The sequence below is a fragment of the Astyanax mexicanus genome, chromosome 4, assembly GCF_023375975.1.
Source record: "Astyanax mexicanus isolate ESR-SI-001 chromosome 4, AstMex3_surface, whole genome shotgun sequence".
NCBI lineage: Eukaryota > Metazoa > Chordata > Actinopteri > Characiformes > Acestrorhamphidae > Astyanax > Astyanax mexicanus.
In genome coordinates this window covers 14,465,568-14,491,451 of record NC_064411.1, presented here as the reverse complement: position 1 = coordinate 14,491,451, position 25,884 = coordinate 14,465,568, and the positions used below count along the sequence as shown (strand labels likewise).

The window sequence follows — 25,884 nt, the reverse complement described above, 5'->3', positions numbered from 1 at the left end:
GATCAGCTAATTAAGCGCCTTCCAGTCATCGTAAACATTTCCTATGAGGGAGGCGTTATTTGTTCTATTGGCAGCCCAGCTTTTACAGAGGCATAAGGCCTTAAAAATGTCTTTTCACATACAAATCCAGTTCTAATCTGACCCAAAATCTGTTTTTTCGTCCCCTGTTTTCTCCTTTTTAGTTTAGGGGAGAAGTTATATACATGGACTTTTATAACTAGTTTTCATTCAATAACGAGTATAAACTTTTGTTGAATAGCCCACCTTCGATCTCCCCCAACATTCCGAAATACAGTGCTTTTAGCTGATGCTCGCAAAACAGACTTGCAATGCAGACAAACCAAGTCTCCCTGAAGCTGTGGGAGTCTCCCGCATTTCGGTAGTGGCTCCCTGATTCACATATAATCTCCCAGAATTCAGAACGAGTGCCCCAAGAGTGCACTGCACACAAACGCGCACACAGGCGACAGACTTTTTTCTCTCATTGCGTGTGGGAAGGAGAGAGAGAAAACAGAGAGGGTTCTGATTGGCCTGTTCTCTGCAAAGAGTCTGTGAGACAGCCAATCAGTTTTTGTGTGGGCGGGCAGTGTTTTTCCCCCCTCCCGGACGGGATTTGTTCAGTGAGTGAGAGAAAGCAGATCATGGAGGAGGCAGGGGAAGCAGAGGCAGGGCCTTCCAAAAAGAAAAAATATAACACTCATTTCACCTCTGAGTACTCTAAATCATATCCATGTCTGATAAAAGTAAAGAACAACGAAAGCGTTGCCCGCTTTACAGTTTGTAACAGCCATTTTAGCATTGCTCACGGGGGACTTAATGATTGCAGAAGGCATGTTGAGGTGAGTTAATGTGAGAAATATATATTAACTTAGCTGTCTCAATTAGTTGGAGAGAGGCTAAGTATGCGCTGATGGCCAACATGAAAAGAGCAAACAATGTACCAAAGTACAAAGACCACAGCAATGTAACAAAGTACAAGGCTTGCAGGAGACCCTAATGTTGCAACCCAAGCTGTAAAAAGTTGTTATGCATGTTCCTATAGTAAAAAGTAAAATTCCGTTATCCTTGGTTGTAAAGAAAATGAGAGCCAGAGCGTGCTCTTATCTTTCTATCCTCTGTGTTTGTCTTGTAAACTGTATGTCCTAACCCTGTATGTATGTCTTTGTCTTTTCCCAATAAATGTATTTTCTAATTACAATTACTAGTTGGCTTGACTCAAGTTATACTCATCACAACTCAGTTTGCCAATTTCCTCCACACATACAAGCTCAGTTCTCCGTTCCAAAAGTTTAGAATGTGCAGTCAGCCTACATAATCAATATCGAGTCAGCATTGCCCCCACCCAGATGCAGGAGGCCTTTCTGACCTTGAGGGTCCAGTCATGGCTCACTCTACAGAATTACTGGACTCTAAGGAACAGATGCAGACATTTTTGAATGTCCAGTCAGAAGTTCAAGCCAACATCAGTTCTAGGATGCACCACAAAATGCAGTGTTACTCCAATGTGCATCCTCCAATGTTTTCACAGTGGTCCCAGCTTATTGGTAGAACTACAATAAATATGCCCTAGAAAATCCATTTGAAACTAAAAGGTAAACATACATTCTTACTTGAGTTTCTTCATGTTCATGAATACAGTGTACTTCCCTGCATTCCATACGCTGATGAATCTCAGATCAGATACCGTGAAGATCTCTTTGGTGAAGGCACCTTTGGATGAGTTTTCAAAGGTTATTTTGAAGGGACCCCCGCTGCCATCAAAATAATTGTGTGGTACTGGATTGAGCCAAGAAGCAGATATTGATGAAGTGCTTTTATAAAAAGCTTCACAAATCTGGCAGATTTCAGAAATTTCATGCATTCTAACATGTATAGAATGCGTAGCTAAATTGAAATCTGTGCAGTGTAGTGAGCTCAGCAGTTTAATACCTGGTTCTAATTAAGATGTTAAATTAATTTAATTAGTTTAGTTAATTAATCAATTAATTAATGACATTTCAGGGGTGTGTCTTCTTCTACTGGGAACAGTAATTTTCATAACCAAGTTATCCAGAAAACACACTGAAATTACAGGTTTTGTAATATAAAAAGTATTTTATTAAATCACACAGATATGAGTTGATAATGCATTTAAATGTCATAAATGTAGCCATTAGATATCAAATCACAGTGTATGAAGGTAAATGAGAATTAAAATAAAAACATGTTATAATATCGGTATAGAAAGGAATAACTTGTCAGATTAATGAAAATTATTAAGTGGGGATTTCTAAAGGATGAACTAAGTTATTTTAAGTCTACCAAGCCAGTTCTTATTTACAACCAAGCAACTGAAAAGAAGTTATCTATACTACAGGGAGATTTATAAAGGATTCAACCAAACCATGACCAACAAAACCATTTACCAGCTCTGCCTTACTCTGAGATGTTAAAGTGGGCCTGCATTGGTGCCGTCCGTCTGTAGCGTGGTCGTCTGTTTCTTCACCCTGAGAAAGAATCACGTGAGTCTGTCTGCAAGATGGTTTGACTTCCTGGTGTCAGCACGGAGTCCCTTCAGAACCCACAGGAAAATCCCTTCGCTCTCAGCTTGCTTGCTGGTCGCTTCCAGACTGGTGGCTTCTGGGTTGAGCCTGACGATCTCTATTCAGCTGAAACTTAGTATGCATAATGCGTGGCTTCGTAGATCGTAAAATTGCTTTAGAATGCTAGTATTAATATGCTTAAAGAAGGTTAAATGAGTTGCACTAAGAATGCTAAGCTATCGCTAAATTGAAGCTAAAATGCTAAGCTAACCTCGAAACTCTTCAACTACCACTCAAGACTGAACTGAACTGATCCATCCGTAATCCTGGACACTCTCCACTTTCATTCTTCACCACTACTCTGTCTGTCACTCTCTGACTGAATCTGTTTTAACCTTAAGGCTACCATTGGCTCTGTGGGCTTTTGGGGAGGAGCAACCTACATGTCTGTGTTTTCATTGGTTTTGGAGCAATTTCTGAGATTTCATATTTTTTTAATTAATAGACCAAACCAAAAGAAAACTCAATCAAACAATGGATCAAAATACAATATTCAGCGTACCAATTCATGAGGATAAATTCAAGGAAAACAATCTTAGAATTGAGTCTAAATAAATGTAAATTATGTGTTTTTCCTACAAATAGGTTGGTAACATTCCAGATAATCCTGAAGTAAGAAACAATGTATGGTCCTTGTCAAAAAAGAAATAAAGAGTCTTGTTTCTATTTAAACCCAATTAAATAATTGAAAAGATAATACAAACATGGTTAAACCACTGATAACCAAATAAAGCAAAATTATCAAATGCTAGTTAAACCTTGTTGATTCAGACTTGACTGTGTATGAAAATTTAATCAGGACAGCATCTATACCCATACACTAGAAGTGGCATATTATTTAGTAAATATTCTGTAAAATAACTTTTTATTTAGTTAATGTATATTCTTATTTGTTCTTCTTTGTGAGAAATTCTCTTCGCCTGACTCATAGCCTGTTGATCAGAATTTATGACGGGTGTGAGAGAGATCAGTTTACACCACAGAATTTCAGCTTACAAGGCTGGGAATGGAATCCAAAGCTTTGAACATTTCTTTTAACTAAACGAGTCTTATTTTCTCAATGCTTTGCAGGAATAACCAAGCATAAACTCTTAAATTGCAGTAACTCTTTGTGGATTGCGTTTCTGTGGATTTTAGCAAGTTGAATTACCGTATTTTTCGGACTATAAGGCGCACCGTATTATAAGACGCACTATCAAAGAACGCCTATTTTCTGCTATTTTTCCATACATAGGGCGCATCGCATTATAAGGCGCGTTAAGTGACACTAGAAAGGGTGCCTATATCAAAGTGAACAGGGGTGGCGCCATGTTTCCCTTCCCCCACCGGGGGTGGTCTCTTGCCGGTGGAGCGTCTCAGTATACAAAATATAGCTCTTTCAAAGTCAAACGAGTGCTGGATATTAATCTACACAGATTCCTCTCCTGAAAACTGTTTATTTGGGTGAGTAACGTGCTTCAGTTTATTTACAGTAAGCTTAGATTTCCAGATGTCCACTAAGGCTTGCTGCACCAGCGTTAGCATAGCTATCCGCTAGCACGCTAGCTAGTCACCTAAACTAGTAAAGTTAACCCAAACTTAAACGACAGCGTTACACTGAGTAATCCTGCGTGTTCTGGTAAGACAGTGAGATATTAGCTAGCGATTCGTCCCCCGTAGCTTGTTTTAACACGGTAAACAAGCAGATTACAGGCTGATAAAACTCACCTCTGAGAGAGTTAGCGCTTAGCATCTAGCTAATGCTAGCCAGGCAAAGCAGCACAGACTTACAGGCCGATAACTCACCTCTGAACGGTGAACGCTTAGCGATTAGCATCTAACTCTAATAATACTGCTCCAGCAGTATTAAAAGTGCTAAATTTAGAAAATACTGATCTCTGAACAGTGAAAAAGCTAGCTAGCTAAGCGGTTAGCATCTAGCTAATGCTATTTATTGCTCTGCACCGGAGTGTGTGTTTACTGCTCCTTACACCTGACGGGTAAAATTTAGATAATACTGATCTCTGAAAAGTGAATAAGCTAGCTAATGCTATTTGCTGCTCCAGCCTCGGAGCTGCACGGCTCTGGACTCTGTATAGCACTGAAACTCTGTATAACGCTGCACGGAGTGTGTGTTTACTGCTCCTTACAACCTGACGAGTAAAATTTAGATAATACTGATCTCAGTGAATAAGCTAGCTAGCTTAGCGGTTAGCATCTAGCTAATGCTATTGCTGCTCAGCCTCGGAGCTGCACGGCTCTGGACTCTGTATAGCACTGAAACTCTCTATAACGCTGCACGGAGTGTGTGTTTACTGCTCCTTACAACCTGACGAGTAAAATCCATACAAAAGGCGCACCGTATTATAAGACGCACTGTCAATTTTTGTGAAAATTAAAAGTTTTTAAGTGCGCCTTATAGTCCGAAAAATACGGTATATAGTATTATAATGGCAGTCGGGTCTTCGTCCTGGTGATGGCACTGTTGGTCCACCTCATTTGGGAGACAATCACAGATGGTGACTATTTAAGGTCGTAGAAGTCCAAAGTTTGACGGTTGTCTGAATTAGTGTTCGCTGGAGGAATGACAAAAAATGTACAAGGTTTACCCAACTAGCATTTAGGTCTCTTGAGAGGACTGGAGAGATGAAAAAGTGATCATGTCATTTGAAATTTAGGTTTGATTTGTGAAAAGACTTATCAAAGGCTTTTATTCTAATTCCAGTGCATCCTGGATGGGGTTTGTGGTATGTGTGTGTTCAGGTGGGGAAAGTTATTAAATTACATTAGGCCACCAAAAATAGGTAAAGTGGGTGTAGTGGGTGTTCCAGCAACAAAATCATTTAGTTGCAAGAATCCTACTCTACTCCTAACAACTATGACATCTAAATGTTAAAGACTATGTTAATCTAATGCTAATCTAATGTCTGGAGCAAGCTCTGGCAATGCCGTAGTTCGTACTTGAAAGACATTCCCTTCTTCAGAACTGAACTCTTACTGTAACTACCCTAAAAACTGAGCTCTGTCTCACGAAGAATGTTCTGGAATATCAAACATACGAGAAAACATAACATGAAATTCAATAAACATCATCCCTGGATAAGAATAATTTTGCTGAACCTGTGAAATCGATTGTTAAATTCAGTTCATGTTTGTTTCTGGTGGAACGTGTCCCAAGTGACAGAGTAATACATAAGGTGTTCTGTCTGAAAGACTTAGGATTTGCACTTTTAACTGCCGTGGAACAAATTTGGGATAGTTTTCTCTCCTGTGTTACTGCACTTGTGTTTTTGGAGATGATTCTGTTGAGTAAAACTCTTCCCACAGTCTGAGCAGTAATACGGTTTCTCTCCTGTGTGAATGCGCTGGTGATTTTTGAGATTACTCTGTGTAGTAAAACTCTTCCCACAGTCTGAGCAGTGATACGGTTTCTCTCCTGTGTGAATGCGCTGGTGTATTTTGAGAGTACACTGTTCAGTAAAATTCTTCCCACAGTCTGAGCAGTAATACGGTTTCTCACCTGTGTGAATGCGCTGGTGATTTTTGAGAGTACACTGTCGATTAAAACTCTTCCCACAGTCTGAGCAGTGATACGGTTTCTCTCCTGTGTGAATGCGCTGATGTATTTTGAGAGTACTCTGTTGATTAAAACTCTTTCCACACTCTGAGCAGTGATACGGTTTCTCTCCTGTGTGAATGCGCTGGTGATTTTTGAGCTCAATCTTTTGAGTAAAACTCTTCCCACAGTCTGAGCACTGATACAGTTTCTCTCCTGTGTGAATGTGCTGGTGCAGTTTGAGTTTACTCTGTTGATTAAAACTCTTCCCACAGTCTGAGCAGTGATACGGTTTCTCTCCTGTGTGAATGCGCTGGTGTCTTCTGAGATTACTCTTTTCAGTAAAACTCTTCCCACAGTCTGAGCACTGATACGGTTTCTCTCCTGTGTGAATGCGCTGGTGATTTTTGAGAGTACTCTGTTGAGTAAAACTCTTCCCACAGTCTGAGCACTGATACGGTTTCTCTCCTGTGTGAATGCGCTGATGCAGTTTTAGAGTCCCCGGTCTATTAAAACTCTTCCCACAGTCTGAGCAGTGATACGGTTTCTCTCCTGTGTGAATGCGCTGATGCAGTTTGAGATCACTCTGTTTAGTGAAACTCTTGACAGAGTGCTGATGTTTCTCCATGTCAGGACTTTGCTGTTTCCTCTGTCTGTTAAATGTATCAAACAATTTCTGCGTGTTCTGCAGATTCTTCAGGATGGCTTGTGCTTCACCTCTTTCATAGATTTCAGGAGAAATCCTATAATATTTTAATTTCTGAAAAGAAAAAAAAGAAATAATTTAGTATATTAAAATAAAAGCTGGTCAATTGACTGAAGAGAACTACCTCAATCAGTTACACTATATAGAAAATATTGGGACACCTTTATATTACCATAAAAGCTTCTATTCTTTTGTTTCATTGTAGATCCATACACATGTGACCCCTGGTACCTTATTTGATGACTTAACAACCCACCTAATTGAAATGTAATAAGGCACACAGTTTTTTGTGTGTCAGACACACTTAACAGGACAAATCACCTTCAATTTAAAAAGAAAAAAAAAAATATATATATATATATATATACACACTGCTCAAAAAAATAAAGGGAACACTCAAATATATACACAATATAACTCCAAGTAAATCAAACTTCTGTGAAATTAAACTGTCCACTTAGGAAGCAACACTGATTGACAATCAATTTCACCTGCTGTTGTGCAAATGGAATAGACAACAGGTGGAAATTATTGGCAATTAGCAAGACACACTCAATAAAGGAGTGGTTCTGCAGGTGGGGACCACAGACCACTTCTCAGAACCTATGCTGTCTGGCTGATGTTTTGGTCAGTTTTGAATGTTGGTGGTGCTTTCACACTCGTGGTAGCATGAGACGGACTCTACAACCCACACAAGTGGCTCAGGTAGTGCAGCTCATCCAGGATGGCACATCAATGCGAGCTGTGGCAAGAAGGTTTGCTGTGTCTGTCAGCGTAGTGTCCAGAGGCTGGAGGCGCTACCAGGGGACAGGCCAGTACACCAGGAGACGTGGAGGAGGCCGTAGGAGGGCAACAACCCAGCAGCAGGACCGCTACCTCCGCCTTTGTGCAAGAACGAACAGGAGGAGCACTGCCAGAGCCCTGCAAAATGACCTCCAGCAGGCCACAAATGTGCATGTGTCTGCACAAACGGTTAGAAACCGACTCCATGAGGATGGTATGAGGGCCCGACGTCCACAGATTGGGGTTGTGCTCACAGCCCAACACCGTGCAGGACGCTTGGCATTTGCCAGAGAACACCAGGATTGGCAAATTCGCCACTGGCGCCTTGTGCTCTTCACAGATGATAGCAGGTTCACACTGAGCACATGACAGACGTGACAGAGTCTGGAGACGCCGTGGAGAGCGGTCTGCTGCCTGCAACATCCTTTAGCATGACCGGTTTGGCAGTGGGTCAGTAATGGTGTGGGGTGGCATTTCTTTGGAGGGCCGCACAGCCCTCCATGTGCTCACCAGAGGTAGCCTGACTGCCATTAGGTACCGAGATGAGATCCTCAGACCCCTTGTGAGACCATATGCTGGTGCGGTTGGCCCTGGGTTCCTCCTAATGCAGGATAATGCTAGACCTCATGTGGCTGGAGTGTGTCAGCAGTTCCTGCAAGATGAAGGCATTGAAGCTATGGACTGGCCCGCCCGTTCCCCAGACCTGAATCCGATTGAGCACATCTGGGACATCATGTCTCGCTCCATCCACCAACGTCACGTTGCACCACAGACTGTCCAGGAGTTGGCGGATGCTTTAGTCCAGGTCTGGGAGGAGATCCCTCAGGAGACCATCCGCCACCTCATCAGGAGCATGCCCAGGCGTTGTAGGGAGGTCATACAGGCACGTGTAGGCCACACACAATACTGAGCCTCATTTTGACTTGTTTTAAGGACATTACATTAAAGTTGGATCAGCCTGTAGTGTGTTTTTTCACTTTAATTTTGTGTGTGGCTCCAAATCCAGGCCTCCATTGGTTAATAAATTTGATTTCCATTGATGATTTTTGTGTGATTTTGTTGTCAGCACATTCAACTTTGTACAGAACAAAGTATTCAATGAGAATATTTCATTCATTCAGATCTAGGATGTGTTATTTGAGTGTTCCCTTTATTTTTTTGAGCAGCGTATATATATATATATATATATATATATATATATATATATATATATATATATATATATATATATAGTGATTATAAGCATCTACCACAAGAAGAGATTAATAAATGCTAAACACTTTTTTCAGGACACTCATACAATCACTGTTACCTATAAAATCCCTAGATATAAGACTTCACATACATTAAAATCTGGGCCTATAACAATACTGGTCCCAGTAGTTTAGGTACTCTCGCTTGGTAACACTTAAGTAAATTTAACCTGTTATTAATTTTACTTTCAACCCACCAACTAGCACACAAAATCCCCAAAATAAATAAAAGAAAATCTATAAAAAATAATACACCACTACAATCAAACCACAATACCCTCAAAATAAGATTTACACAAAAACTGTGACACTGCAAATTAAATTTATCAAGAAGGGGTTGAAACTGTAATCCAAAAGGACCAACTACTTTTCACAAACCAAGTTAACCCTGCAGATCCAATTTTATGCTAATTTTTTGTAAGTTTTACATACAACACAGAGACCATTCAGGGCTTAAACGGAAATAGACACTTGGAACTAAACAATAGTTCACTTCCAGACTTTAATTTCAATTATTTAGGTTTTATTTGAGAACATCAAATGCAGAAGAAAATGTATATATATATATAAACACCTGTTATATTTGGAGTTTACCATGTGTGTATGGATGTTTGTGATCTTGGTGGTGAAATTCTCTACAGTTCCTTATTCAGTAGGGTCTTGACTTACAAATTACAAAATTTGGAAAAATTACATGAAAGCACTGAGAAGCTACACTGCATTATATTAGGTGTCCACCAGGAGTCACCAAAGGCTTCAAAACCTCTCCAGAGCGCCCCTAATCTGATAGAGAAAAATCTGTCTCTATACAACAAGAGTTTAATATTTTTTTTGTTTGTTTGAAATAAAATAAATTAATGTAAGTCCATCTCAAATTAATATTAATATTTTTGATGAAATTACAAAAAGATATTTGCGCGCTGTGTGCGCTTTGGAGCTTGGAGTGTTTTATTTTTTTTTGTGACAGCTCACCACGTGGTGACGGTTTGGAATGCCCCACCACCAGCTATTAGGAGACCAATCAGCGCAAATTACATATCAGTGTTTTCGTCTGGGGGTGGACTATTGGTTGCAATAGGTGTCAATCACTTTTAGGACCCTGGAGAAAGGCTACGACCTGATTTGATTGGATATGCCACTGGTGCAAATGACGATCACTCAAGAAAAATAGTGGTTTGTGGAACAATAAACACCACAGAATCTAGAAGAGGACATCCTTCGCTTTGTATTCACGTACAACTTTATATGAAAACATTACATTGTGTGGTCGCTAGGAGCTTGAGAATATGACATTGCGGTTGCGCTGAAACTAAACGCATGTTTGTGAGGAGAAGTGAGCAGGAGAATAAAGGACTTTATGGATATTTTATCTGCGGTTCAGTGCTGTATTGTGGATGCTGTGATAGTAAGTGAATTTTCTATAATGTAATCTGATGTAATTTTACATACTAATAATATTTTATAAGGCTATTTTTTGGGGAGGCGTGTTCCCATGTAAACAATGTAAAAAAAAAAAAAACAGGCTGTTTTCAGTTAAGAGATTTCTGGCAACTGGTTTCATGTAGATGACTGTAAATTTGCATGCAGGTAGTTAAAGTAGTTACTAAAGAATATGAGTGGGTTAGTTGGTCGGTGTGTTTAGAATATTTGACGCTCTTAAGCATTCTAATTTACATAGTCAGAACAGGCCTGCTAGAGTGCGCTTCTGCAGTAAGAGGTTAAAGCACACGTTGAAGCTATACTGGAAGGCACCAGATAAATATGGTATGATGGACTAGGGCAACCCTGGGTCAATAGTCTATATTTATTTATATTAACTTAATTTCATTTTAGTTTAAACTCTAAAAATTAATTAATGCAGAGCCAATACACTAAAAAAACAGAGGGCAGAAAAACAGTGGCTACTATCAATGGCTGTACCACTCCACTTATTCACTGTGTTAGCTACTGTTTACTACATAAATAAGTAACCAGTCAGATAATACATACCAATTAGTAGTAAATGTGAAGGCCAGAACTCAATCTCCTTCACAGCACCTTCAGCATCAAGGCAAACACTATATAAAAGCATGAACACACAATTAGCTACCTATGTCACATGGAGTAATTAAGTAAAACCAACTTTACCCACCACTCAGCAGCTACACACCCCCAGCTGACTCCTGGTGCTCCCACATTCACTTTGAAATAAAACAGATCTTCTTTTAATCAACTGAAAATTACGAGTAAACTTAAGCTTTTAATAGATACTAATATTTATGCCCAGTACACCACCTAAAGCTAGTAATTAAATCAACTGTAGTTCAAATTACGACAATATAACATTAACACCAGCAAGCCATACCTGCTTAAAATATGGATTCCTTCCTCTCTCTCTCTCTCTCTCTCTCTCTCTCTCTCACTCTCTCTCACTCTCTCTCACTCTCTCTCACTCTCTCTCTCTCTCTCACACACACACACAGTGCCCATTGAAAAATCCACCATGTGTTCCTTTAGTCTCTTCCAGTCAATAAGCACGATAAAACTGTCTTCCAATGAGTTATTTTAAAACAAAGCTTTCCCGACCGGAGCTTGTACCTGCCGCCACGAGACCAAATGCTACTTTGTGCAGGTCCCGCGAGACTACAAGCAGCATGAGGTAACGCTCTGCCAATCGATGGCTGTCAAAATAAAAGTCCTCCCCTCTACACCTAACCTAGAGGAATATTTGGGGCAGCAGCATTAGAAAATATTCATTAAAACCTTCCCCACACCTCTGCCCGCTACACACATTATAATATGAAGTTTAGCTTGTTCTGCAGTAGACTGTCAGCAGGCTGCAGCCGCAAAATATATGTAGAATAAACTCTGCTGCTGTCCACTACTGAATACCATGTTTGACTACTACTTTAGTATCTCACTTTACACTGAAATGCACTAATCCATACTATTAATACTGTACTATGTTGAATTCTTTTTTGTTTACAATAAAGGTGTCTCGTTTTATCTTATAAATATCTTTATCTGTAATTTCCTGACTTGCTGTACATCTCTATTCTTCACTTTCTATATTCAAAGTTATAGAAAGCAACCTGGCTGCCAGTGTCACACGATATGATTTGCTTATTATTTACTGTTTTCTTAATAGTGGTCAATTATTAGATTTTAAAATGTAAATTTTCATTTGTTTTTCAATATTTCAGTGAGAATTAGACGTTCTTAATTAAAAGGATGTAAACAGAAAATTTAATTATAAAAGTTTCCACACATATAAATGAAAGACAGTAATCTAAATCAATGCTTCACAAACCTGATTTTTTACTATCCCTGATAACAGTTCATTATTTTCCACCACATTAGCTTCAGGCTGACAGTGATTATGCACTCCTGAACTGAAGGCGTTTTTTTTTTAATATGTAGGTCAAAATCGTTTAAAAATAAAAAACAAATATGAAACTTTTGAAAGATTTATGTCTATGGCTTAACACTATATTTACCTTTATTTTGATTTCACCTAAATTTCTTATATGGAGTTCAAGTGCATCTGGACGGCAAATAATACCATTATAAATAGTGATTATATATATGCAAAAAAAATTAAAGAAACACTTAAACACAATATAACTCCAAGTAAATCAAACTTCTTTGAAATGAACTGTCCACACTGATTGACAATCAATTTCAATCAACAAAACATACTCAGCAAAGGAGTCGTTCTGCAGGTGGGGACCACAGACCACTTCAGTACCTATGCTTTCTGGCTGAACTCTCATTTGTAACTGATTTGTTTACTAAATCAATATAGTGGATGCGGTGGCCTCTCACAGCATCGGGTCGAAGCCCAACTTCACCTGCAGAGCCAGAGAGCAGCAGAAGCTCTACACCAGCAGATTCAGAGCAGCAGCTCCAAGACCTGCTGCAGTTTTACAGAAACTAACGTTACCCACAATTTCATCATCTCTATATAAATGAACCAGCTACATTAACCAGTAAACCAGCTATCTGAACAAAATGTATCTTGTTTTTACTCATTTTACGCTCACTCTAGCTAATGAATTAACATTTTCCCTGAATTTTCAATTCCACCTTAAATATCATCACATCTTATTAGTTGTCTTGGAAGTGTAGCTACACATTTAGTAAATAAAAGACTGTAGATTTGAAAAGCGATATGACTATTTAAACCCATGAAGTGTTTTTCAGCATTTCACATAGAGATGGGCGATATTACCTAAAACAAAATATTTTTTTCCATACTAAAAATGAAACTACAAACGGTTCAACACTATATTTACCTTTATTTTGATTTCACCTAAATTTCTTATATGGAGTTCAAGTGCATCTGGACGGCAAATAATACCATTATAAATAGTGATTATATATATGCAAAAAAAATTAAAGAAACACTTAAACACAATATAACTCCAAGTAAATCAAACTTCTTTGAAATGAACTGTCCACACTGATTGACAATCAATTTCAATCAACAAAACATACTCAGCAAAGGAGTCGTTCTGCAGGTGGGGACCACAGACCACTTCAGTACCTATGCTTTCTGGCTGAACTCTCACCCTGCTCCACCCCCCCATCCCAATGCTGCCCCCAACACACACTCACTCATCATCCTGGGAAGGAGAGCAACTGAATGTCAATTGTCTGTATGTCCTGTACATATGCAGTATTGACAATAATAACTGCTTGACTTGGCAGTGGGTCAGTAATAGTGTGGGGAGGCATTTCTTTGAGGCATTTCATGTGCTCGCCAGAGGTAGCCTGCGTGCCGTTAGGTACCGAGACGAGATCCTAAGACCCATTGTGAGACCATATGCTGGTGCAGTGGCCCCTCGGTTCCTCCAAACGCAGGACAATGCTAGACCTCATGTGGCTGGATTGTATCAGCAGTTCCTGCATGATGAAAGATTTGATGCTATGCCCTTGGGATGCACGATATATTGTTTAAGCATAGACATTGCGATGTGCGCATGTGCGATAGTCACATCGCGGACCCTGTGATGTCACGTGGCTATAAAAACAAACACGCCGCTGCAGTGTTTTGATTCTTGACACAAGAAGTAGATACACAGCATTCTGAGTGAACTGCGCTGACAATAATGCGTCGCCAGCTGCAGCGAGAGGCTTCGGAATGGTTGTATGTAAAAACAACTCTTTTCGGAGGTAAACTGAATGTTTCCTACAGTCAATAGTGGACACAATTTGTGGTAACCTAGTGATGCACAAATGGTGAATTTAAAATGTTTGCTGTGTCTTGGTACTTGCCAAGGTCTGCTTGCTAGATCAAGGCTATGATTCAGTGTTGTAAGTTTGTTTGGAGAGCTTGTGTGGGCTGTAAATTTGACAAGTTTTTAATATTTTTTTTATTACAATACTTACAGGCAACTAGTAATTGGTGGTTGTGCAATATAGGTTCATGTAGTGCAGCCAAGGCTTCTGTTTATAAAGTCAATTTCTTTCCCTTACATTACTTTTATTTTTATACCTTTAAGTCGTTTTAAAAGCAATACTTTTGTACTTTTACCTAAGTAAAGATTTGAGTTGATACTTCAACTTCTGCAAAAGTATGTGTAATCCCCAGTATCTATACTTTTACTTGAGTAATGAGTGTGAATACTTTTGACACCCTTGGTTGAGGCATTCTTAGGTTATTAAGCTGTGATTTTAATATCACGCTCCTCTATAAGGCTGGGTATCAAAATGGATAAACGCGCATAAACACAAAGAGCATTAGCTACTGATTTAAAAAAATGTGGTAACTTTAGCTACCTAGCAAACATTACCTACCTGTTATAAAGCACTTGCAACTTTAGCTAGCAAGCTAACATTAGCTACTGGTTATAAAGCGTTTGCAACTTTAGCTACCTATCTACAATTAGATACCTGTTATAAAGCGCCTGCAACTTTAGCTAGTAACCAAGCATTAGATGCAACTTTAGCTAGCTAGCTAAAATTAGCTGCCTGTTATAAAACACTTGCAACTTTAGCTTTCAAGCTAACATTAGATACTGATTTAAAAAACGCTGGTAACTTTAGCTATCGAGCTAAAATTAACTATTTGTTATAAAGCGCTTGCAACTTTAGCTTGTCAGCTAAGTAACTGGTTTTGAATAAAAATTAAACGTTATTTAACTCTAGGATATTTTGGTAGCATCACAAAGCTGAAATCAGGCTCTTGTTTGAATTGTTTGCAATTACACTTGCAGTAAGTGTACATCAATTAACTGCATTCTTCAATACATGTGATAACTGGGAAACAACATGTACTTTTTTTTCTTTTTACCTGAGTGGCAGCTGCAGTTAAGACAGAGCTGAATAAATAAATCAAAATAATTATAATTAATAAAAAAATAATAGGTAGCTGATATACTGCTAAATGAATAAACAAAAATCTCTCAAATAATAATAATAGGATTAGCTGATATTCAGTTGCCAACTTAGCGACTTTGTCGCCATATAAAGCGACTTTTCAGACCCAATTAGTTCCCCGAGCGCTGTGGGGATGCCCCGCTCGGCTCTCCCCCACGCGCTGTGGGGACGCCACGGTTTGGCTCTCCCTCACGCCACGCTCGGCTCTTCCCCACGCGCTGTGGAGACACCACCGCTACGACAATATCAGCACACTGTATTTTCTACCTGCAACACTATAGCTTTAATAATCAGCAGGTTTGTATATAATTGTATAATCACAGCAGCCTTGTAACAGCCCTAGAAAGGAAAATGCTCATTTCCCTCCTGGCTTCTTGTCTTAGTGCGCTTAAAAAAACTTAGCTCGCATTACAGAAATTGTTCGCTCGAATTACAGAAATTGTGAGGACGAACTGCAAATCTTCCACTCGAATTAAAGAAAACGTGAGCACGAACTGCTATATCGTTCAATTGATTTAATTTTTTTTTTATCCAGGGCCCCTCCCAAGCTCCGTATTAACCTGACTTTTCAGCAGGATGGTTAATTCAGTTTAATTTATGTGCTAATCAATACAGTTAAATTTCTACTACTTCACTCCAGGGCTGAAACCCCATGTTCACCATCACTCTTATGTCTTTCACTAAGTCTCTGGATGTTTTTGAGGTAGAAACGCTCTGATGTGATATTATTAATGCTTGTCGGATAAGTTACTAAATAACAAAAAACAAAACCTGCTCTGGTTAACAGAAAATAATGTTTAAATGCATGCCAAACCCATTCAGTTCACCTGTTCTGGCTTTAAGTTTATTTTATTTGACTAAAATAACCGTTTGTTTTGTCAATGCATTGATTTAAAACACTAAAAATAAAAATATCGCAGAACTTTTTCGGAATGTTGTGGGCCTGCTATGGCTATCCTATGGGTGGATTTTTAGTTAGCTAATAAAGCTTATACAGTGGGCTTTGGTTTGTAGTAGCAAATGTGTCCCCTGATATTAAATCACCTTCTAATACAATACAATAATTTACAAAACCTTTCTTCAATTTTTATTAGCTTAAAATACAGAAATTATAGTTCTTTAAAAAACTGAGGTTCATTTTGTCCCTTACATATTCCAGAAATAAATGCATATCCTTAATGTCTGAGAACAAAAATGATAAAATTACGGATGTCAGCTTTTTCGCCTCTGGATTAAATTTAAGTGCTGCGCAAAGTGCACAATGGTCACACGTACAGCTTAACACACTCTACGAAGCCGACACACGTGTTGTTTCTATCCACAACTAACTTGAATTAGCTCCAAACCTCTGACTGTCCTTCGCATTGGATCAAATTTAGCTCACCTTATGTAATCTTTCTCCTCACTTCAGAAGGCTCAATTTTGTTGGCTATTTAGCTACACACAGCTCTGCAAGACAAGTGGGTAATGCGGAGTGGAGGAGCGCATGTGTGAGTTCGGGTGGGGAATCGGGTCAGGCTCGGGCTGATAATCTAAACTCTACTGCTGTGGAAGCTTGAATGATGCGCTGAAAATCATTTATTTTTCATTTTTGCAAATCCTGAAGACATCGCGAATAGAAAGCCTACTGCCTGCTGACCGGCGTCGGAAAGCGGAGATGCCTCTGTTTACCAGTCGTAACTATAAAATAAAATATACTTAAAATGTGCACAGTAACTATTAGTTACTAGCTATATTTTTTCTGACATTTATAAGGATTTATATTTATGCTTTCTACACGGACTTACTCCTATATTACACCTGATGCTTATTCTCACTCGTTCTCTCTCACATTGTGAAAGTGCAGTTTTTGGAAATAAAAAATGTAAAAAAAAAAAAAAGCTCTTTGACTGAAGATAAATATATTTTATTTCACTTCGCTATTATTTAACTGAAATTCGCTTTTATATTGGAAACAATCGGCTGCTCGTTTGGGCAGTTAATCGGACATCCTTCCCCTCTCACACTGCACGACAAACGACGCGTGATGAAGCTAAAAATCAGCCGATTAAGAAATTCAGCAAAGCAATCGCAAGGAGTATCACACGCGGTGACAGTGACATTGACATTGCGTGCTGATTAGTTTATTTTTTTCTAAACGACTATCGGTTAACATTTGGGACATTATTCATATAACTTGTCTGCTTGCTGACATATGTTTAGATACTCATAAACAATAATAACTTATTACCAGAGGTGGAAAGTAATGAATTACATTTTTCAAATAGGTAATTTTACTTTTACTCAAGTACATTTTGACAAAAGTAATTGTAAAAAAGTACTCTCCATTACTGAGTAAAAAATAAAATGCTGGGGGAAAAACAATTGAATAAAAAAACATTAAATTGGTGCAGATGCGCCGGTGGATGCTCGCGCATGGAATAACGAGGCAACGACGTCCTCATACTAAATTACATACATTTATAACCTAAAGCTTATTAATGATGTATTGTTATAGTTAAATAATATAGTGTTTAGACTTTGCGGGCCGTCTCTACCTGCAGCCTTGCCTATATTGCGTTTCGGCTTCGGGACCCCCGCCGCGCGATGCGCGTCCTGAGAGCGCGCATTGGTCCACGGAGGTCTTCAGCTGCTTTATTGCGATCAAAGGAACGTATATAAAATCAGTTCCAGTCATGAATAAAGGAAATAAACCTTTTACTGATGCAGAAGGACTGTCTCTGTGTTATCAAATATACTGTGAAGCATATGCGTGTCAACCTAGAGTTTTGTTTATTGACTTCGTTCCAACTGTACGCTGTAAAAAAAATTACACAAATTTTATTTGAGATTGCGCTGTGCTCTTCATCATAAAGGGTGCTGAGATGAAAGGGGTATCATTTCGGCAGATGTAAATATCAGGTATTCAGATTTGAACTTGGTTATCTTCGCAGATTTTACGATTAAGCTGTGTTTAACATGTTCTCCTAATAGTGACCATTAAGGCTAAAACGCCTTAAGTATAGTTCTGCAATACCAGTCTTTCGTTCGTTATATACAACTAAACTAGCACTGTCTAACAAGAGTCTTTGTTTGGCTTTATATCTTGCTGTGTTCTGAATAAATATTAACGGACAGCGCGAGAGTAACCTCTAGCGCCCACATGTTTACCAGACGCGTGTGCACGCAAAATAGAGTCGGATTCTGCCTGGGATTCAAAATTCGGCACATCTGTTATATACATAATGATTTAAATACATTTAATTACATTATATATCGCGCTTTTCATCCAAGCCGTCCACTCAGCTCAGAGCGCCACTCATGCTGATACGCAGCTGCCCTGTATTAAGCTTTAAGTTTATTTGGATGGGTAAAGCACGTGTAAAGCTCATTAGCCAGTAAACAAAAAATATATTAGACGCAAAAAAGCACTTTAACTTTTACTTCAGTAGAATTTTAGCAAAGTAAAGGTACTTTTACTTAATTACAATTTTTAGTACTTTTTCCACCTCTGCTTATTACAGTTATGATGTCATAATGCGCCGAATTTTAAGCTGCCACTGAACTATCTGGGCCGTAACCAGTTTTTTCAACTAACATGCCCGGAGGACTCGGAGCCCATGAGTGGCACCATTCCTATTTCTGATTGGATGGAAGGCTTGCGTTGAGCTTTAAATTGTCTGCACACGTCAAACATAGGGGGGAAAAGACTTTTCGTAGTGGGTGGGGGAAGCTTTTTTTTTTTTTTTTACAGAGCCACGCTACGCCAGATTTCCGGCGCGGCGCCGAAACACTATCACCCCTGCGAATAGAAATTCGAAATGGGCTCAATCGGACTATTCTATTCTGATTAAGGTGTTTACATGGGCGTGCTCTATTCCGACTGAGCCAGTAATTAGATTGTTAATGGATTACTAGACTGCATGTAAATGTACCCAATGTGAGATGACTCTTGCATAAAACCCTTCCCACAGTCTAAGCAGTGATGCGGTTTCTATCTTGTGTGAATTCGTTGGTGTTTTTTTAGATGACTCTGTGTAATAAAACTCTTCCCACAGTCTGAGCAGTGATACGGTCTCTCTCCTGTGTGAATGCGCTGGTGATTTTGAAGATTACTCTGTTGAGTAAAATTCTTCCCACAGTCTGAGCAGTAATATGGTTTCTCTCCTGTGTGAATGCGCTGGTGTATTTTGAGAGTACACTGTAGATTAAAGCTCTTCCCACAGTCTGAGCAGTGATACGGTTTCTGTCCAGTGTGAATGCGCTGGTGTGTTTTGAGATCACTCTGTGTAATAAAACTCTTTCCACAGTCTGAGCAGTAATACGGTTTCTCTCCTGTGTGAATGCGCTGGTGTTTTTTGAGATTACTCTGTTGATTAAAACTCTTTCCACAGTCTGAGCATTGATACGGTTTCTGTCCAGTGTGAATGCGCTGGTGTTTTTTGAGATGACCCTGTTGATTAAAACTCTTCCCACAGTCTGTGCAGTGATACGGTTTCTCTCCTGTGTGAATGCGCTGGTGTTTTTTGAGATCACTCTGTTTAGTAAAACTCTTCCCACACTCCGAGCAGTGATGTGGTTTCTCTCCTGTGTGAATGCACTGGTGATTTTTGAGATCAGTCTGTTTAGTAAAACTCTTGAAAGAGTGCTGATGTTTCTCCATGCCGGGTCTTGGCTCCATCTATCTGTTAAACGTATCAAACAATTTCTGTGTGTTCTGGAGATTTTTCTGGACGGCTTGTACTTCACCTCTTTCAGCAGTTTAACATTGTTCTTAGTTAAATATCATGGTTGTTGGTGATGAATTTCAGGAAAAAAACCTGGAATGTTTTTATTTCTGAAAAAAAAAAAGAAAAATTTTAGTATGTGTTAAAATAAAAGCAGGTCAATTATAAAAAAGAATTACCTACATCAGTTACACTATATTGACAAACCCTCTGGGACACCATATTACCATAAAAGTTTCAGTACTTTTATTCCATTCTAAATCCATAGACATTATAATATGTAGTTGTATCTTGACTGTCAGCAGGCTGCAGCTGCAGAATGTAAGTAGCAGAAACACCGCTGCTGTCCAGAACTAAATACAATGTTTTACTACTATGTTAGTATCTTACTTTACTTTATAATACATTAATCCATACTACTACTACACTCTACTATATTGACCTTTTTTCAATAGACTATGAATGTTATACTGCACTAATAAAGGTATATCTCATTTTATTTATTAAATATCTTTATCTGACTTACAGTATATCTCTATCCTTCACTTTCTATATTTAAGTATTTAGAAAGTAGCCTGGCTGCTTTTTATTGACGTTCAATTTCATACATTTTTCTATATTTTAATGAGAATGGGATGTTCTCCTCTGAAGCACAAAAAAAAAACATTTAAAATTTACATTAACTATAAAGGTTTTCATACGTACTTACCAAAGACAGTTATGCAAATGTTGCTTAGCAAACCTGAGTTTTTACAGTTTTTGATAACAGTTCATTATTTTCGCCCACATTAGCTTCAGGCTAACCATGATATGCGCTCTTAAAGTCAAGACTTGTTTTTTTGTATATGTAGATCAATGTGAATGTGCTTTTTATCCAGAAAAACTGAAGCTCCACAGTCTTATGATCTAACGTACCAAATCAATATCACATACACTGTTGTATATCGCAGCATCGGGTCAAAACTTAATTTCATCCATCTGCAGAGCCAGAGAGCAGCAGAAGCTCTACACCAGCAGATTCAGAGCAGCAGCTCCAAGAGCAGCTGCAGTTTTACAGAAGCTAATGTTACCCACAATTTAATAATCTCTAACTAAATGTTACTTAATCATTAACCCCTTAACACCTGAATTAATGTAGCTGTATATGAAAAAATGTTTCATGTGTGTTTTACCTTTAAGTAGATAGTAAATATTGTTGAGATTATTAATTTCACTTTTGCACAAAAAATAAATAGAAATTTTGGTATGTTGCAAATTTGCAATAACAGGCAATATGGTCTATTTGGGGTAAATTTGGTATGTTGCAAATTTGCTACAGCAGACATAATGGTCCATACTAAGATAACAATAACAGAGTAATATAACAGTGAAAAATCAATGTTTTATTTATGCACCCAACAGCAGGCATTCAATAATAAATAACACCAATTACTGTCACCAACACAATATACACAAATATTACAGGAAACATTTCATTAATTTGAATTCTAGATTCATTTGAATTGTAAATTGTCAAAGGTTCCTAGGTCCGTGGCGAATATGCACTAACAGGCATTGGGGGAATGCAGGCGCTATCTTGGCAGGTTGATTGAATCAAACGGTTAGTCGCATATTTGCAACAACAGGCGTTAAGGGGTTAAATCACTCTGGCTAATAAATTAACATTTTCCCTTCCACCTCAAATATTATCAGTTTTATATTAGTTGTCCTGGAAATGTAGCTACACGTTTAGTGAATAAAAGACTGTAGATTTTAATAGGAACATGGCTCTTTTAACTTATAACAGTGTATTTCAGCATTTTGAATGAAAATGCTTGAGGTATTGAACGTATATGCTTGAGAAAAAGTTAACTTCCAAACCGACTATTTCCTTTTTTTACGTTCTAGAAATTAGATAATATTACGAAGGACATAAATCCTTGGGTTTTACAGATTGAGTGGGTCAGTGACGAGGCAGAGAGCACAGGACAAGACTGACTAACGTTCTCTCTCTCGAGCAAACCCGGGTGTTTGTTAATTATTTTATTATAATAAATGTTATTTTATACAAATTACAGTATCAGCAAAGACTTATTACATGCATCCTAATACATTACCACATTTTAATTAGTTTAATTATAAATTATGTGTTTGTATCTTTAAAATGAATAAAAAAAGGCAAATTGATAAATGTTAGAATGCAGCATCTATTTATGTCTGAAATGCAAGAAATGCTGATTTGATGCCTTGCAGGCCACATCATCTCACTTAGAAGGAAGTGCAGGAAAGTTTGTATCCGGATTAAAAGAATAAAATATGTTCCTGACTTGGTGAAGGTAAAAAAGGTGGCAACATTGGCTAGCTAGATAACGTTCTCCATACCTTCTGTAGTTCAGCTGATCCTGCTCTTCCTCCTCTCCAGCTACAGACCCCGGAAGCTCAGCCTCATCCGGGTTATGTGGAGCCCCGCCCCCTCCCCCGCTATATCACATTATACCCCACCACCGCTAGAGGGAGCCCGCGAGGGAGTCCTCAATGCATGGAGCTGAATGGAGCTAAACAGCTAAAACTCTCATTTAAAACACTGTATAACTACTTCTCTTGAGTTTTCCTTTAATTTTACAAAGTAGAACAAAGTATTTCACTAAAATAGGAAAGAAAACGTACCTCTATATTTCCATTTTCTAAAACTAATGTTTTTATCCAGTAGATTTACTAGCATTACTGCTACTGATGCTGGAGTTACACACAGAGCTCATTTAGAAGGATTAAAACGGCAGTTTAAAAGCAGTTTTAATAATTATCTCTGCAGTGATGAAACAGTTATAGTTGTTCTGATTTGAGGAAATTAGTAAAATTTTTACTCTATAAAAGTATCGAACATTTATAAATTATTACTTTGCTAAAAATAATATTTTTTAAATGTTTGATACTTTTTAGAATAAAAAAATATTTATACGTTTTTGTACATTCCAAACTCTGTCAAGTGGCCTGAGATTCAGAGCAGATTCTGAAGTGGGTTTTTCCTCTATAGAGATTATCTGATTGCTCCTGTACAACTCCAACAAATAACACTTACTAATTACTACGGAAAGATCAGTGCTGTTGTGACATTGATTCCAGTAGACACTTTTTTTAAATGTAAATTTAATTTAAAATATTATGGTTACATTTTCTTTGCATTTACCTTCTTGATGTCCTGCAGGTTCTTGAAAAGGAGATCGTACTGCAGCAGATCTTGTTTGTTGCTCACCTTGTCTAAAGTCTTTCTATTTATGTATTCTGAAAGCTTTCCATAAATTGAGGTCATTCACAGCTCCTCCCTGTAAAATCACTCTCTGACATCACAATGGACCATCCTGATTTCTGTATAGAAGGGTACTTCACACTTGTAAAAGCATTTAAAAATTCATATTTAGATTTCAGTTTTAAACTAATTAAATATACAATAAAAATATTTGTTTATGAGTTTATTTGTTTATAGGATGGTGTTTTTTTTTACTTTTCCTAAATGAGTCCAGTAAGCATTCTCATTCTGCTACAAAATAGTAGCCAATTTAGACAGATTTTTTTGTACAAGTTAAAGGAAGAAGTTACTGATCTTGAGACTATTTGGGCCAGATTATATCAGGTTCTGTGTAGAAATAAAACAAACACCCCTGGTTGCTTGAGTCAATTAATCCTCCTTTTATGTTTGGGGTCAATTTGACCCCTTTCAATGTTTAACGCATTTAAATAAGTTAGTTAATCTCATTTTATTTACTTCATATTTGGTGACTTTTCCTCTTTTAATAGAGACAACTGGGTAAACATAAAATTAATGGGATATTTTTTTGTGTCTTTTACACATTTTGTATACATCAGTGTTGTTTGGGATCTATTTGACCCCAGGCTATTTTAGCTTTATTAAACATAAAAAATATCAGAATTTGACCCACATTTGTGTTGAATGATGTGAAGGTCAATATGACGTCTTATTTTATAATCTTCAAAAAAAAATAGATCCCTAAAATAACATAATTATAACTGTATTAGTGCAAGAACCACTAACAATTCACACGACAGGGGGGCCGGGAAAACATAATTCTCATGAGAACTTGATATTTCTCATTCTGTGGAGGAATATATTGTTCCTGAAAACATCTTGTTCACACAACATAGTGGTTATGTAGAGATATAAAAGGTTTCACAGCAGCTTCTAAACCAGTTCTCTATGTGTTCTGTCTCTCTCTCTTTCTGCTCTCTCTCTCTCTACTGAAAATGACGTCTAAGAAAAGGTTTTCTCTCAGTGAGGATTTCTCACATCTCTTTTACCATGACAGAGACATAGAGGAGAATGTGTCTGAGAAAAAGGAGGACTTTAGAGAGGATCCTGATTATAATGAATCCTCATCTGATGAGAATGAGCCCTTTACTGTAGATCCTCTTCTTGTCTCTCAACGGTCTGTCTCTCCACTTGAAGAAAATGATAAACTTAGTGCTGCTAATGTAATCAGAATAGTTCCAGGTCTCAGCAGATACGCTGTCAGCCACGTCCAAACATAAAATCAGCATTTAAGTTCTTCAGAACACCATCAATCTAAAAGGATAAACTACTGTAGATGATACGTTTAGAGGGAGGTGTGTGTATAGAGGGATAGTTGGAAAGACTTGGATTTAATCCCAGATGTAAGTCTACATTGTGTTGCTCAGTTTGGAGAGTACAAGTCAAAAGGTGAAGAAAGAACAGGTGTTTGGGCTGCAGACAGATCCAGCCCGTCTCTAAACACAGTCCATGTCTCCTCCGTATCCTACGCTTCAATAGCACAGAAACAAGGCAGGACTGATGAGATCTTAATAAACTCAGCAATATGGGATGAATGGAACAAGTAGGATCTTCTTCTTTACAATCCAGACTCCCATGTGACTGAGCATGAATTTCTGCTCGTTTGTTTTTTTCCTGTGGTCAAATTGGCCCCAAACATAATACTTGTTACTATTCAAGAGAACATTAAATATTTTTCATTACAAATGTTTTTTTTTTAAATGACTATTGAAGTAGTCAACAAACGACAAACAAATATAGCATGTGACATAAACTTGGGTAAAAATGTTCTTAATATATAATATTTTTTGTAGTTTGAAATTGCTGGGGTGAAATTGACCCCAAACATAAAAGGTGTTAGTAAATTTGAAGGTAACAGGAGGATTAAAACTACCCCAACAAACAGCACTTACCAAATTTTACTCAAAGTTCAAAACTATTGTTAAAGTAGAAATTGCGACATTTCTTTTCAACACTTTACTCAAAACAGAGATCCACTAGAACTATAAAATCTTTACGATTCTTTCAATATGTACGAGTGCTTTACAACAAGAACCCATATGTTAACAAATGATTCTTAATGTGCTTGACTTGGTCCTCACTGTTGATGGTTTACAAGTGTGAAGTACCGTTCTATACAGAAATCAGGATGGTCCATTGTGATGTCAGAGAGTGATTTTACAGGGAGTAGGTGTGAATAACCTCAACTTATGGAAAGATTTCAGAATACATAAATAATAAGACTTTAGACAAGGTGAACAACAAACAAGATCTGCTGCAGTACAATCTCCTTTTCAAGAATCTGCAGGACATCAAGAAGGTAAATGCAAGTAAAATGTAACCATAATATTTTAAATGATGGAATAAATGTCTCTATTCCAGTAGCTCTAACAACAGCACTGATCTTTCCATAGTAATTAGTAAGTGCTATTTGTTGGGGTAGTTTGAAGTGACTCTAACAGCGAAATACATTTTTCTGATAAACTGGTGCACATTTCTATCTCTTCTATCTCTGAGTGTCACTCTAACTGTAGCCATCTTACCTAAATTGAAATGTAAGTGCAAACAAGTTGGGGCATCACTTGAAGTTTACCATCAAAAGTGAGGACCAAGTCCATCTGGTACAACTTTAGCATTTATTACATACAGTGTTAAAAAGGTTTTATCAGTTTAGTG

General features: G+C 37.9%; 2 protein-coding genes and 1 pseudogene across 2 annotated transcripts in view; 2 read left to right on the top strand and 1 right to left on the bottom strand.

The window, feature by feature from the left end:
• Positions 1 to 25,884, top strand: part of LOC125801169 (zinc finger protein 585A-like) — a 418,011-nt gene that overhangs the window by 98,039 nt on the left and 294,088 nt on the right. The gene's annotated exons all lie outside the window — the stretch shown is intronic.
• LOC125801561 (zinc finger protein 420-like) lies at positions 5,004 to 20,038 on the bottom strand (annotated as a pseudogene).
• Positions 25,456 to 25,884, top strand: part of LOC125801216 (uncharacterized) — a 201,941-nt gene continuing 201,512 nt past the window's right edge. The window contains exon 1 of the mRNA XM_049477591.1: positions 25,456 to 25,528. The gene's annotated coding sequence lies outside the window, so the exon portion shown is untranslated. The remainder of the gene's footprint in view (positions 25,529 to 25,884) is intronic.